We start from the raw sequence: 14,585 nt of genomic DNA, 5'->3' as shown, positions 1-14,585 counted from the left end.
ATTTTAAAAAAAACTTTCCCTGAGGTTGGAAAAGGCTTTGGTCATGATTAAATGAGAAACACTTCAGCTAAAGTGTAAACATTTACTTAACGTACAATTAAATTTGGCACTCGTGTCAGAGTTAGACTTTCCATCGCACTATTTCAGTGTCACTTACAGCTCTTAGTTGTGCCTGTTTCACATAATCCTTAAGTGAATAAAGCTTGTATTTGAGTTTTCAGTCATTACGCTCATTTCATGACATTTCATGGGAAAAGTAATAGGAAGGATACAGCAGTAATCTATGTTTGGAGACAGAGATGGAAAGAGTTATTGAGCGCTCATCATATGAAGTCTGCAGACTGTCTTAGCTTTAATTGGTGCTGTCATGTTTATAAAGTACCTCTTCTCCTGCAAAGCTGTTATTTTTTTCAAAAGTTACTGTTTCGATTTAAAATAGACAATCTCACATTTAATTTTTAGCACCAATTTGGGACATAAACCACCATTCAAGCACCCTTTTAAGTGCTATTTAAGTCAACGGCATAGTATACAATTGTATCCATAGGCCTACATACTAACCATAAATATTCCTGAGGTTCGTCTTTTACTAAGCTGTACGTGTGTGTGTGTGTGTGTGTGTATTCGCATGTTCGAGTGTATGAGGATGGATTTCTGTTCTGACACACGGGACAACTTAATGCTGATTTATGCCACTCTTTCTCTCTGCAGTGGAGAAAAGGTTTTCCTGCTTCACCGGAGTGGGAACAAGGGAGACAAAATAAGGAAAAACAAAGTGAAAGAAATATTAGGCAAGGGGAAAAAAATACGATTTGGAACCATGGTAAACGGGGACCTTAAGGAGGAGATTAGTGTTATTCGATCTCTAAAAAAAGACTGTATGTAATAGCCCTCTGTTGTCAGGAATAAAAGCAGACACAGAGCAGAACCAAATACACTAAACCTCAGACATAACACACAGGAAATCTCGCAAAACCAAAAGAAAACACAATCAGTGGTTACTTTTTGACAGGTGAGTTTCGGACAAATTCACTCTCTTGTAGAGAAATGTAATTTTATGAGCTCTTTCCCAAATCCCCTTTTTCATAAAGCATTATGACCGCTCAAAACGACAGTGAGCTTAGAGGCCGACTTGATGGACATGTACAACATGTACTGTGCAGTGGGTGATCTTGCTGTCACAAGGAAAAGTAAAGGTTCATTCACTGAAACTAAGTTTAGTCCTATTATGCTACATAACAGAAAACAGAAAGACAAGCTACTTTATACAAGTGAGTATGGTGGATGGATTGAGGAGCATCCCTTGGGCTTTGACTTCTTAATTCACCGATGTCACTTATGCTCGGTAGATGGGTACCAATGATGTACCAGGTGGTTTTAATCACCTGCTGTAGAACCTTCCGGTCCTGGCTGCCGATGTGACCTGTCTGGGCTCTTTTCTGAGGTCCAATATCCAAATGCAGAGTCTTTACAAATTACCCTGTTGGTGACAAATACTATGTCTGCACTGCACTAGGTGAATGAAGCATGAAAAAAAACCTGGTCTCATTCCCACGCTGTAAAATACCTTCATATCATGTCCGCCAGCCTCTTATACAAACTCAGATAGTCCTCTCATCTGTATGAGACACACCAGCTTGACACTAGCTCCAATCTCACACAGGACTTTCATTCAGGACGCGGTTTGTATCTCAAGTGAAACCAAGTAGGAAGGATTTTTTTTTTTTCCCAAACCTAACCAAGCATTTTTGTGTCTAAACCTCCCCAAGATGCAATTTCTTATTAGGCATGCAGCTTTCTGGCAGGAAGGGTTGTTATGTTACACAAAGATGCTCAAGGGTACCAAGACACCGAGGGGCGGGACAAAGTGGTGGTAATATTTGACGACATGTCCCTTTCTCTATACACTCCATGCAGTTTCTACGGGAAGTCTTTTTTTCCTGGCAATGCCCGATAATTTAAGTGAAGAGTCAGGTGAAAAATAATGTTGAAATGGGCCTTGTGGATTCACCATTTGCCATAATTAAAATTATGTGAATACTGCTCTGTCATATAGTTGACAAAACAAAACGAGAGCCTGCAGCCATCCAGCGATCATTTGCCTTCTCAGTCCATACACTTTTAAGACCAGTCAGGGTTGGAAACATGGCCAATATTTTCAGTAATTGCTACAATTTCTTTCTCTTTTTAACAATCCTCCATTGGAACCAATTTGTTTCAGCTGCGCACCATCAAAAACCTTTTCTCTCCACCCTTCCTCTTGTCACAGTTTAACAATTCAGCTTTTGGTTAGATTTATAGGGTGAATGTGGGTGCATAGAGTAAAGTAGGACTCTCTCGCAAAACTGTCACAGACATGGACCCATATTTAAAGCAGCCTTTCAAACCACACATCACAGTTTCAACCCACACATCATGATCTCAGCCCACACATCATGGTACAAGCTGTAGACTGCTGCCTGCCCAGCCTTTCTACTGTTGTTCATTTCGATACAGCGTCATACAGAATCTGTCACACAGTGGTAAACATTGTTTGTGTTTGTGCGTTACAACACAGCACTGAGATGAACATATCGGTGCTGCACACGTGAAACAAAACTCTGTAACTCTGATCTTGACAGAGATCAGATGTATGCTAAAGACACACACACACACACATACACACACACACTCATGCAGTCCTAGCTGTGCCTAAAGCAACACTAGTGGCTCCAACCTCAGTCTTCAAAAGCTGCTCCAGCCTTCTGTTGTCATTCCATAAGTCATCCACCACAAATTAAATTTTCTGTGTCAGTGATTTATGCCGTGAAGAAAAAGCCATAAAAATAAAGATCTCTGTTTGAGTCCAAGGACTTCTAGTAGTCTCCCCCGAAAAAAAAGTTGTATTTTCTTTTCCTGAGAAATCACAGAACAGCATAAGTCACTGGACATCCAGCGGTGTGTTTTGTTGCATCGTGTCAGGTTAAAGTCTTGTATTTGGGAGAAAGACGATGCCTGAGACGATGTCCGTCCCTCTCAACTTGCGTCTTTGTTATTGTTGAAATTTACGACGATTATGATGTAACTTCATAGCTCAGTCAAACGGGGACGTGGAAGTAAGATACAACCGCCTTAATCATGTTGTTTAAACAGTCATCGAAACCAATTTTAAAAAAAAAAGAAAAGAAAAAAAAAAAGAAAACATGAAATCCAGAAATGTTCTGTGTGGGGCCGCATTGCATCGAGCGGTTTTGCTCCAAATGGCGGCAGCTGTTTCAGCCCCCTATTAAGAGAAACTGAATCGTGCGACATGCTCGGAAAAGCTTCTCAATTTGGTGATTACAACTTTCAACAGTTGGATCGCTATCACACGTTAACATCACCGTTTAGGAATTAATGTGGGAAAACAGGGAATTTCTACACCCTTTAGTTACAGAGGAGAGAAACCGCCGCTCCAACCACTCGTATGGACTCATACAGCAGGTGCATTTCACATCAACATTTTGAGCTTTATTTTAAGAATGATCGTACCGTTAAAGCAACATTATGTAACCTTAAAATAACAGCTTCTAAATCATTTTAACGCTTCACTGACTTATAGGGTGAATTGTGTCTCTGTCTCAGCCACTCCACCCCTCTAGATGTTGTTCTATGTAACTCTGGTTAGCGGGTAGGATCACAGTGTGTCACACACACAGCACCAACATCATCGATTTTGGCGAAACTTGATCGTATTTTTATGAAGAGAATATTTTCTTGCTCCCCCATTTGACGTCTTCTGGCTGCTCTGCCTCGGCTCTGTGATTTACGAAGGTTCCTGAAAGCACCCCGTAACTGGCGTGTTCTGTAGCTACAAGTCAGCTCTGCCCGAGTCAGGCGAGTGGGCGACGGCACCGGACTCAGCAGCCTCTGCACACGTCATGACAAATGTTAACCCGGCCTGCTGCTAGTGTGCAATGCTTGTGCAAACTTTGACAGCCGCATGGCTTGTTATGACCTGCCGAGTTCTGTGTGCAGTTGGCACGTAGCGTCTATGTCTGACAAACATTACATCTGACAGATTCCTACAGAAACCTTGGATTTATATTCGTGTTCTCTTCTCAAATGTCAGGGCCACCAAATCACACAAAATACACATTTTTGCTTTAAAACAAATTATTCTTAAATAAACAAGCTGAAAGTTTCACTGCCATTTCTTCAAAGATACATGATATCATTCTTTTTTCATTTATGTGCACAGCTATTCAACAGTAGTGAAAAAAAAAAAACTTACACGGACTTCTGTACAATTTTGATGGAATTTCAGAATAATGTTTTTGGATATTTTGCACTTCTTTGCCGCTGCATTTTGGAGGTAAATATCCTTTCTCTCCCTTGATTAAAACAAATAAATAAATAAAGTTATCAGTTATTTATCTGATTCATGCTGTAAATATAGCCCATAAAATATATTCAAAATAACCATGTATAATACTCTTGTACTTGCACTCATAACATTGTGAATGCTGGACATCCGGTACTCGTAATGGAGTATTTTTGAAACATGGTGTCACTCAGGATCTCACTTCCTCCTCCACCTCTGCTATTAACAGACTCATGATGTAAACTGAAAGGTGAGCTGAGGTCACCCTGCAGTTAGATTGTGGGACGTGGTCATACGTATTTGTGTGTGTGTACTTGTCTCTGTGGATGTGTGTGAGACACTGATGTTGAAATCAGTCATTCAGTCACCCTCCAAAGACTCGTTGTGAGACAAACAGGTCTTCCTGCCAAGACACTGATGTAGAGGACCGGGAAGCCTTTTAACTGCAACCAAACCACTTTCACGGCGTGTTCAAGAGAGCGAGGGGAATTCTCTAATGGACTAACTTGTCCACAGTGACATGAAAGTACTGTTGAAGGTTTTCCATCATCTTATTTTCAGTTCATTCCATCACATTGTATGTGGGCTGTGTTTAACGGACTGTTAAAATGACCAAAATGACTAATTGGCTGAATCAGATCTCCCAAAAAAAAACAAAAAAAACAAAAAAACAAAAAAACAAAAACAGTACAATGAATAGTGTGCTGAACAATGACTAGGCTTGAATACAAACACTGGATACAAAATGTGAAAATCATTTTATATGTAGAGCACAACAACATCAACATATTATGATATTATGTTGCTGTAGTAACTGGCCCTGAGGTTTTATCAGCACATGTCCACACGAGACAATCGCACACGGATTAAAGACTCGTTTGTTTCTCTTAATCACTTCATCCGAGCTGACAAACGTGATTAGCACCAAAAATCTGTCTGTGTCTCCGGCTTTGTCTGGTGTGCACTCTAGAATACAAAACATTAAGTAAACATCAACAGTTAGTCATATCCTAAAAGTGAGACTGTCTACACATTCAGGAGGTTTACATGTAAAGACATATTAAAATTGTTCAAAAACACCGAGCCGCCACTTTCGCCCAGTGATAACTCTTAAAAAGAGGCATCATTTAAATGTTTGTGCTGATCTTGCAGGTTATAGCGCAGTAGCAAGTGCTACGTTGATGAACTTAGGCACATGAATCAGTGTAGTTTTTCTGCCCTTGTGCGACGAGGTGAGCAACTCATGACAAAGGTATTGGTTGCCGGGTATTTGCAGACACGCTTGTAATTAAAAATAATTGTGGCTCTAATGGCTTAAGTTTTGTCTGTATTTGCTGAGCATTAGGTATTAATAAATTATTGGAGGAAACGATTAAGCATGATGGGATGCGTGTCTAACCGACGTTGATTCCCTGGATCCTACTTGTCCTTGTGCAGAAGTTATTTCCAAACCTTTAGGTGCAGTTCAGACACACATGCAGGAGGAATTTAATCCTAAGTCAATCATGGTGAACAAGAAGGATTTTTAATATTGAAGTGCAACCACAGGTCTGGATGAGGTGTACTGTAAAAACAGAGTGACATCCAAAGCTAAGGTGGAGTCGTGAGAAATGGTGAGGGCTCCAGAGGTGGTTTTCTCAACACCCATCTGACTCATATTATTCAATATTGCCAGCTACTTGCACACGACAATTTGCGGCTTACAGCTCCCCTATCTAATGCGCCGTTTCACCTCGAGTGAGATGAAGGCGTGTACGCAACCGCTCCTCACTCAAAATAGTGTCTTAAATCCCGAGAGGCTGCATTTCGGGGGGGTTTGTAATCTCAGTGAGATTAGAATCTGATTAAAAGATTTCCTAATTCCTCACAAGGATAAATGTAGTCTTGTCTGCGTGCACTGATAGTATTAGACAGCCTTGCGACACTGTTTGTTGTCAAGGAGGAGAAAATAATCTGAGATGTTTGATTTGTTACCGGAATGGGGTCTTATGTTGGCAGTGAATTCTCCTCAAGCCAATTACGGAATAAATTGTATTATGCAGCACCCTGAAGATGTTAGATGACAGCGTTCGTATTAATAATAGTGAATCAGTTGTATTAATCCTGTTGATAACAAAACCAGGGATTCAGCGTCAGGTCATAAACCCCACAGGTAATAATGACGGTGGTTTACTTTATCATTCAGTTTATGTGCTCAGTGAGTCAGTGAGTGTGTTTATCCTCTCCTTTATATGTATCTGTCTACCTGAATGTCTGCCAGCATTGTCTGTCTGTCTGTCAGTCAGTCTGTCTGTCTGTCTGCCTTCTGTGATGCCCACTCCTTTCTAAAAATGGATCACGCTTTTGAAACATTTCCATTGAGTCCATTTATAGGATTCAGGGAAGTTAATCAAAACCTCCCCCGGGGACTTTTTGTTCAGGAAGCGGCGGATCAAAAGATGAAGGTGACCATGAATTAGGCCTCACATCTGTGAGGATTTGCATGCGTACATGTGTTTTGAAAAAGCACCCAAAAGTCAAATACAACGAGACAATACGACATCCCTAAAGTATTGAAAATAAATGTACTTATGTATCAAAAGTACATTATACAAATATACTACATATGCCGTATGCACATACTGTATACTATAGGTAAACTGATTATCAGATTTGGCAGTCATCATTTTTCTGATTGTCAGAATCAGGGTTTTTTTTGTTTTGTTTTTTTTACATCTGATTGCTAATAAGATCATTTTAAAATACTCTACTTTGCCTCTAATGCAGCAAGTAATCTGCAAAGTAAATAGTAACTAAAGTTATCATAAAAAGTACCAACATTGCCTCCAAAATGTAGTGGAGAGGAAGTATAAAGTACCAGAAAATGGAACCACCCAGATAAAGTACAGGAACATCGTTGGCACTCAGAGTATCAACATCCCCTTCAAGTCTGAGATGATGAAACCGAACAATAGCAAGGATCAGAACCTCCAGGCAACATGGCTACAACAAAATGACTGCACTTAACTATGGAATGAATACATTTTAGTGTTTGGTAAAGATATAAACAGCATACACAATACACACAAGAAGAACAAAACATTTTCTCTACACATGACAAGGCACAAGCAATGGCACTACTGCTGCTGCAGTGGCGATGTTCTTCTCCAGAAGGCTAAAACTATGTCCAGCAACTGGGTTTGATCAAGTGCCACGGAGTAAAACACTGACAGCGCGATGATATAAACATTTGTTAAGCACACAAAGATTGTCTTGTTGTGGCTGCGACACATTTCATTTCAAACAACTCAACAAGCTGTCTTTTTAAGAAAAAATGGGAAAATAATCTATGTTTTTTTTTTTTATGGTTTGCACAATGAGGCGTGAGTGGTTTATTTTTAGGATTCGTATTAAGAACAGCTTCTGGCCGCTTTTTTCCTCCTTCATTTGAATAACTGGTTAACATTTTACTATGACAACAGCTCTGACATTTAAAGTACTGAAGCGAGTCTGTTCAGCACAGTGCTTTCAGATTTCATGGCTGGGACTCAGCGGTGAGCATGATGTAACTATTACACATGGTGTCGATGACAAACAGGTGAAATGATGGTAACCGGTTAAGACAACTTTGGTTGAGGTTAGGATTAGGTGAAACCAATAAAATCTAACTTGAGGTTTCGCAACAAAACAGTTTATTTTAGGTCGGGAGGAAGCCATTGGTCATGGTCGAATGAGACAAACGGCTCACTAAAAAATGAAAACTTCTCGCAGTAAAACACTTCCTGGAAGAGCTGGGTACTGAACCAAAGTCAGCAGAGTTTAAGGCAGATGTAAACAGCCATCCATCACTCCGACCACAACACCATTACTCTCCATCACACCGCTTCCATGTCAAACAAATGGCTGATTCTGTTAAAGAAACATCATCTCTTCACGGGGAGGAGAACTGTGCCTCTCTGGTTTCATGCAGGTACCACATACTTGCTGATTAAGATGTAATTTCTCAAGAGGCTGGTCTGAAAAGATGATATGAGAGTCTGGACCAAAACACTGCACATGTAGGTCAAAAGTTAAAGTGACATTTTAGACATCTGTGGTCATACAGAGTTGTTACCTGGATTATCTTGGCCTAGTCAAAACAGAAACTTCTTCTTGATATCAGTTTTTTCCTGATGTTATTGAACTTGACCGCCTGAACAACCTCATTCATCAAATTCTTAGAAGAGTTTTGCATGTGTTTTAACAGTAAGAAGACCTGCACGTGCAGATTATTATATATTTATTTTTCTTTCTTTCCCCGCTTATGTAAACAAGGACCCTAATGTTTAGATCTGCATCTACATGTCATTTGTAAACTAGAATATCTGGCCCAGCCTCAAGAATCAAATGTTGGCCTTTTATCAAATCAGCATTTCTACAACATGTGTCTTTGTCCGGAGTGGGAGAGGATCATGATGATGTGATGGCACAATGGCTGCTGAGCAAGAGACTGTTTGAGATGGTGTTTCAACATTTGTTTTTTTTTTGTTTGTTTTTTTACAAGCTGTGTTTATGGTGACATAGCAAGGCAGAAACAATATTGGAGATTGAACACAAAGCAACTTAAAGTGTCAGCATATCTGTCGTCTGCAGTGTGTACAGTGTCAACAGTATGTTGGTGGTTGGGTTGAGAATATAACGACATGAGATGTACAGAGGTTTTGTTGTCAGGTGAAAACGAAGTTGAAACTCTAACATATAATAACACTTGTCTTGTATGTCAAATTTCTTAGGTGGATAAGTGCAACCAGGCAAAGTTTCCTCTTCACATCATTTAATGTGTCTTTATGTGTATAAAGTCAAACAAGGGGCCTCTTTCAGCTGCCAGATGAATCACCTGAGACTAGATTAACTTGACTGACTTTAATGTCCTAGTTGACCTTAGATAGATGGGTTTCTCTTCTGCCTCCGCTTCTTGCTTTGCGAGTAGTGATTTGCGCAATATTGTTTAAATCTGGAGATGATGGCGCACAGACAATCAGAAAAATTGTTTCCCGTAAGGCACTCATAGTGTTGCACTCCCATGAAGAGTGACGTGAGCTAGAAGTCCAAACCCTGGCTCCTGTCTCACCGTCATACAGCTGGTCAGTCACCGCCTGAAGTGGGTTTGAATGTCAGATAGTTTGGGAGAGATATTAGGCCGGTCTCGAGGCTTATCATACATCTGTCACAATATTTTCTTACTCGGCAGAGCGCCCTGCAAATGTGACCCTAGACAATGTAGTCTTCGCTTTGTTTATGTCACCAGCCGCTGCAGGAGAGTTGGGGTTTGCCCACAGCAGCCCAAAGGAATGAAGGTTTGGTGAGGACATTTGTGCCCTGTGACGCAGTTCACACCCGGGCCAGACATGAAGTGTCGACAACAACAAATATACTGTGAGTTCGCTCACAAACGTACGTGTTGTCTTTGGTTTCTTTTACTTGCCTTCCAAAGAAATCACAATGAGTAAACGTGGGAAATCATCCTGTGGGAGGAGTGTTTTCTGGGAAATCGACAAAGAAATGAGTTTTCTGATGGACGACGATGTTGGGAAGTGAATGTGTTGTTGTGACCACACTGAGAGGGTCTTTCCACAATTGGTAAGCACAGTGAAGGGGTTTGATGCGTCAGGCTTGCCCAAGGCCTCGATATAGGAACTATGACCATCGTGTCTGATTCGACTTAATAATTTGTTTATTTACAGTTAAAAACCACACATTATTCCATTCTCATGAATATTGCCTCTCCAGTGTTTCTCTCCAAGCCATACTAATTTCTTGTTCTTTTCCAGTTAAACATGAAGATACATAAAATGAAAAGCAACACCTTTTTAAACGCTGCAGTGGTTCGGTCCCTGGCTCGGGTTGTGTGTTGAAGTGTCCATGGGCAATAAAGTGAACCCCAAAATGCTCTGATGGTTGACCCATGAGTGTGCAAGTGGTTTTGTGAATGGTAGAGTATAGAAATATTGGAGCAATTCGCTTTGAAGACGCTATATCACTACTGATACATATCAGGTTGGCACCTTGCAAGCCTCTGCCATCACCTGAATATCAGATATTTGAATGAAACTTCTAATTTGACATTTTCTAGAGGCAGCACTACCGATTACTGAGACCACCGGTGTTTGTGATCTCCCGGGAAGTCGTCACAGTACACAAACGATTAAGTCTGAAGCAAATTAAAACACGACTTTAATTGGTTCCTTGTGAGGGTCGCTCAGTGATGTAGAGAATCATCTGACTCACTTCCTCAGAAAAGTGAAATCATAAAAACAAAGCATGATATCACTCAGTGTCTGAGTTTGGATGTCACCACTAGTCCTTGCGTGCCTAGCTGCTTTCCCGCAAGAGGGCTTTGTCTCTGCCCGTATCCCTAAATACCATGGGGCACAGGCAGCGTTGTCGCTTCCACTGCAGTTACTGGGCCAATTATGACATACACGCTCTAATTGTTAATGTGGTTCAGGGCAGAGGTTAGGTAAACATTTAATATGCTGATGTGGTTGTTGACGGATTTGTCACCGACACACATGTGGGCAGTTTATGCTACTTCTGCTGTTTTAGAAAACAGATGGTACTTGCAGTGTTGTAAATGGGGTTTTCAGGCACCAGGGAAAACAGGGCCGTTTTGTGGTGCGGTTACCACGACGGAGACAACCCTCAATCCAGGAGTGTGAATCACTTTCTTAATTAGAGAACGCAATCTGAACCACATGTAAACAATTAGCCTTCGGGATAGCAGGGTTGTTCCTATGTGAGTGTGTGTCTGTCTGCGCGTTTGTGTGGTGTGGATACACATGTAGGAATGCTGCACTTTCCCCTGAACCAAAACAGTGTAGCAGAGAAAGTCCACTTAAATTGTGAGGATGATGATTAGTAACTGATGGTTAAGGCACACATTTACTCACACACACACACACACACACACACACACACACACACACACATACAGTTCACTATCTACTGCTCGGGGCCCATATTATAATGCTCATTTTCATGTTCATGTTTCATGTTCATCTTCAGTGTTAAGAAACTCAGTGCCTGTCCTTTTAAGAGCTCGCTCCTGTAAGGCAAAGTCTGCTCTGACTGGGTGGCTCTAAGGGGCCTGAGCAGGCACTGTAGCTCCTACAGGCTGTTCAGATTCAGCTCCTGTCATTACAGGAGAGATTTTCATAGGCCGGCCTCCTCTGTGCAAAAAACACTCCCCCCTCTCCCCGGAGATATCCGAGAGGGGGCGTTCATCCCCGAGGTGAAGTTTGGTGTGTCCAGCTGCAAGATAGCAGTGTTACGCAATGTCGTCACTCAGAGCTAGACATGCAAATTGTTCTCTTGTTGGTTGTAAAACTTGTAAGTGCCTATATTCTGTCACAGCTACAGGACAACAGAAGAGACAGTGGTTGCATTTCATTTTTAATGACAACGTGCCAGCTGCGGTTGGTGTTAGCTTGTATGTGTGTGCTAACCACTTCACATCGGACTGCTTCAGTGACGAGGGTCAGTAGAAAGCTGGCTTTGCCTCGACACTGACCCTCGTGAAAGGATCAGTCCCAACCATACGGGACCCAGCAACTGCACCCGAGCCACAGGTAAGTGTCATCACGTTTTGATAATATTTACAGTTACCAAAGAACTATAAGTTACCTTTACCGTTAAAAGGAGCTAACATTAGCTGCATGGTAGTAATTGTAACAATACATACAAACAAACTAACATTATTCAGGCACACTAACCATTCTGAAACATCCTGCTGCTGCCACAGAGCCTGTTCTTCTTCAGGAGCCTCTCTTTCTGGGTCCAATTCTGGGTCAACCTGGTATGGCTGAACGATAAAATCTCCACGAGCCATAGCAATACATATATATACATCCACCATAACATTAGCGCATGCTATCGCTAGCGCAAGCAGAATCCTCTCCCTGAGAGGGGCGTGTAGCAGGCAAGGCAGGCGTTGACAGATGGATCTCCATAGCATTTAAAGGTTTGAAAGGTGCACATTTTAAATACAGTGTTGGTGGACCTCTGACAGCTGTGTGAAATTGATGAAAACAGTATAATATGGGACCTTGAAATACAGAAAATCTATCAACAAAATGGGAACTGTAAGTTATTTAACTGTTAAGTATGAAAGGCAGGTTGGCTGAGCATATATCCTCTTTTACAGCCCATCATCTGCCTCTTATCCAGGGCCAGGTCACAGGCACTCCCAAACCAGATGAGCTATATAATCTCTCCAGCATGTTCTGTATCTACATCGGGGTCTCCCACCAGCTCAATTTGCCCAGAGAAGCTCCAAGGGAAGGCACCCGGGAGGCATCTCGATCAGATGTCTGAGCCACCTCAACTGGCTCCTTTTTTACACGAAGGATCAGCAACTGTATTCCATTTTTTTTTTAACCATGTAGGCCACACAAATATGTGCTGTTGGCATTGGTTGTTCCCTTTGAACTGAAACTGAAAAAGCCACGCCGGCTAGCCAGTTATTGTCAGCAACACCAAAAGCCAGAGCCGTAAAAGAGCTCTCGTACCAAAATACACATGTCTGAACAGCAACAAATTCTTCAGCAGGAACAGTATAGACTTCGAAGCTTGGAGCAGACAGCAGCAGGAGCCAAAAAAAATGTTCATTGTCGGACTCTCACTGATATCGAGAGTGAAATATTTTCGAAGGCCATGCATGTGTGCGTGGTTTAAAAAGTTTTTCAGAGATAACCCAAAAGAAACAAACATTAGAATCAGCACCAAAATTGATTAATGACTATGACTCATCCAACTAAGTATCAGGCCTTTATTGTCTCCTTTGAACAGCACCAGTTGATATAATCTGTAACTCGACTGTAAGCAGAAAAATCTGTTGTAACTTCGCAGCCAGTTGTGGATGTAACCGAGCGATTTTTGTCTGTAATAACTACAAACAACATTACAACGGGCCAACCACAATAAAGGCAGCAAATCATGTAAATCCTCTCCTCAAGATGGCCGCTTTTCAAAGTGATGACTGGCTCCTTGGGGGAATAATAGGTCTGATTGAGATGAATCTTCCTGTTTTTGTCAGTTATCAGTCGTTCAATAACATCAGCCTCTCGCTGCACTTCAAAGAGCAGAGAGGACTAACACCCCTGATGACTCGTCACACTGATGGAGAGCTGAAGACATCCCAGGAAGCATAACTCTTGAATAAGGAACTCTCTCCTTGTGCCAAGATATGTGACTTTGACCGCACTCTTTCCTTACTCGCCATCCCTCTTTGTTCCTCACTCTGCCTTTCTGTAATAATTCCTAATTACTCCTCACTATCTCACCCTATTTATGTCTCTGTGCCTCTTCTCTCATTTTCTGCCACCCACCCTTCAGTCCTTTCTCTCTGTCCCACTCCGGCCTCCAAACCTCTAATCTTTGTATGTTTGCACCGCATAGTGACAAACCACAGGATGCAATTATGCAAGAATCTGTGTGTGTGTGTGTGTGTGTGTGTATGTGTGTGTTTGTGTGCGCACGCATGCATTTTTGCACACTTTTTGTGTCCCATGTGTTTGTGTGCATGTACATAATATATATCTGTGTATTTGTTTCTGTGTGTTTGTGTGTGTGTGTGTGTCAGTTTAAACCTCTCCCACTAAATCGTTTGTGGTCTGAAGGGTGGAGGAAGAGCAGAGAGGAGGAGGAGGAGGAGGAGGAGGAGGAGGAGAGAAATGTTGCTTGCCAAGAGGTGCTACTCCCTTGCTGTTGATAAGAAAAAATCCCAGTCACTTCTGACTCAGGCTTGTTTAATATTAACACTATGTGCCTGTCATTTATCCTAAATATTTACATGTTCTTTTTAACAGTCAACTCATCAAGACCTTGCAGAGATTTTGGACATTTTTTGCACCATCGTTGCACAACAATTTTTTTATCATCCATCAGATGCAAAGCAATGTGATCATAAATGCCATAACTGAAAACATAATTCTGTTTAAATGGGCACTATGTAGTTTTGGAGAAGAAATTCAAACTCAGAATTTCAATGTTTATAATGTTAATGAGGTAAAAAATACAACCTTAGAAATATTTATAGTTCGCAGAACTGAATAAACAAGCTGTTCTCAGAAAGAAATAAGGTCCCGTTTGAAGCTAGAGAGGTGGCAGGGTCCGCCAAATATAAACAAAGTAAAACAGTAGAAGATCTTTCTCCTCTGTATAACATTTCTTCCCCAGAACTACATAGTTCTCCTTTAACTTACCAAATACAAGTATATACACAATA

The sequence above is a fragment of the Acanthopagrus latus genome, chromosome 17 (assembly GCF_904848185.1).
Source record: "Acanthopagrus latus isolate v.2019 chromosome 17, fAcaLat1.1, whole genome shotgun sequence".
NCBI lineage: Eukaryota > Metazoa > Chordata > Actinopteri > Spariformes > Sparidae > Acanthopagrus > Acanthopagrus latus.
The sequence above is the reverse complement of the archived record's forward strand: the minus strand, read 5'-3'. Positions refer to the sequence as shown.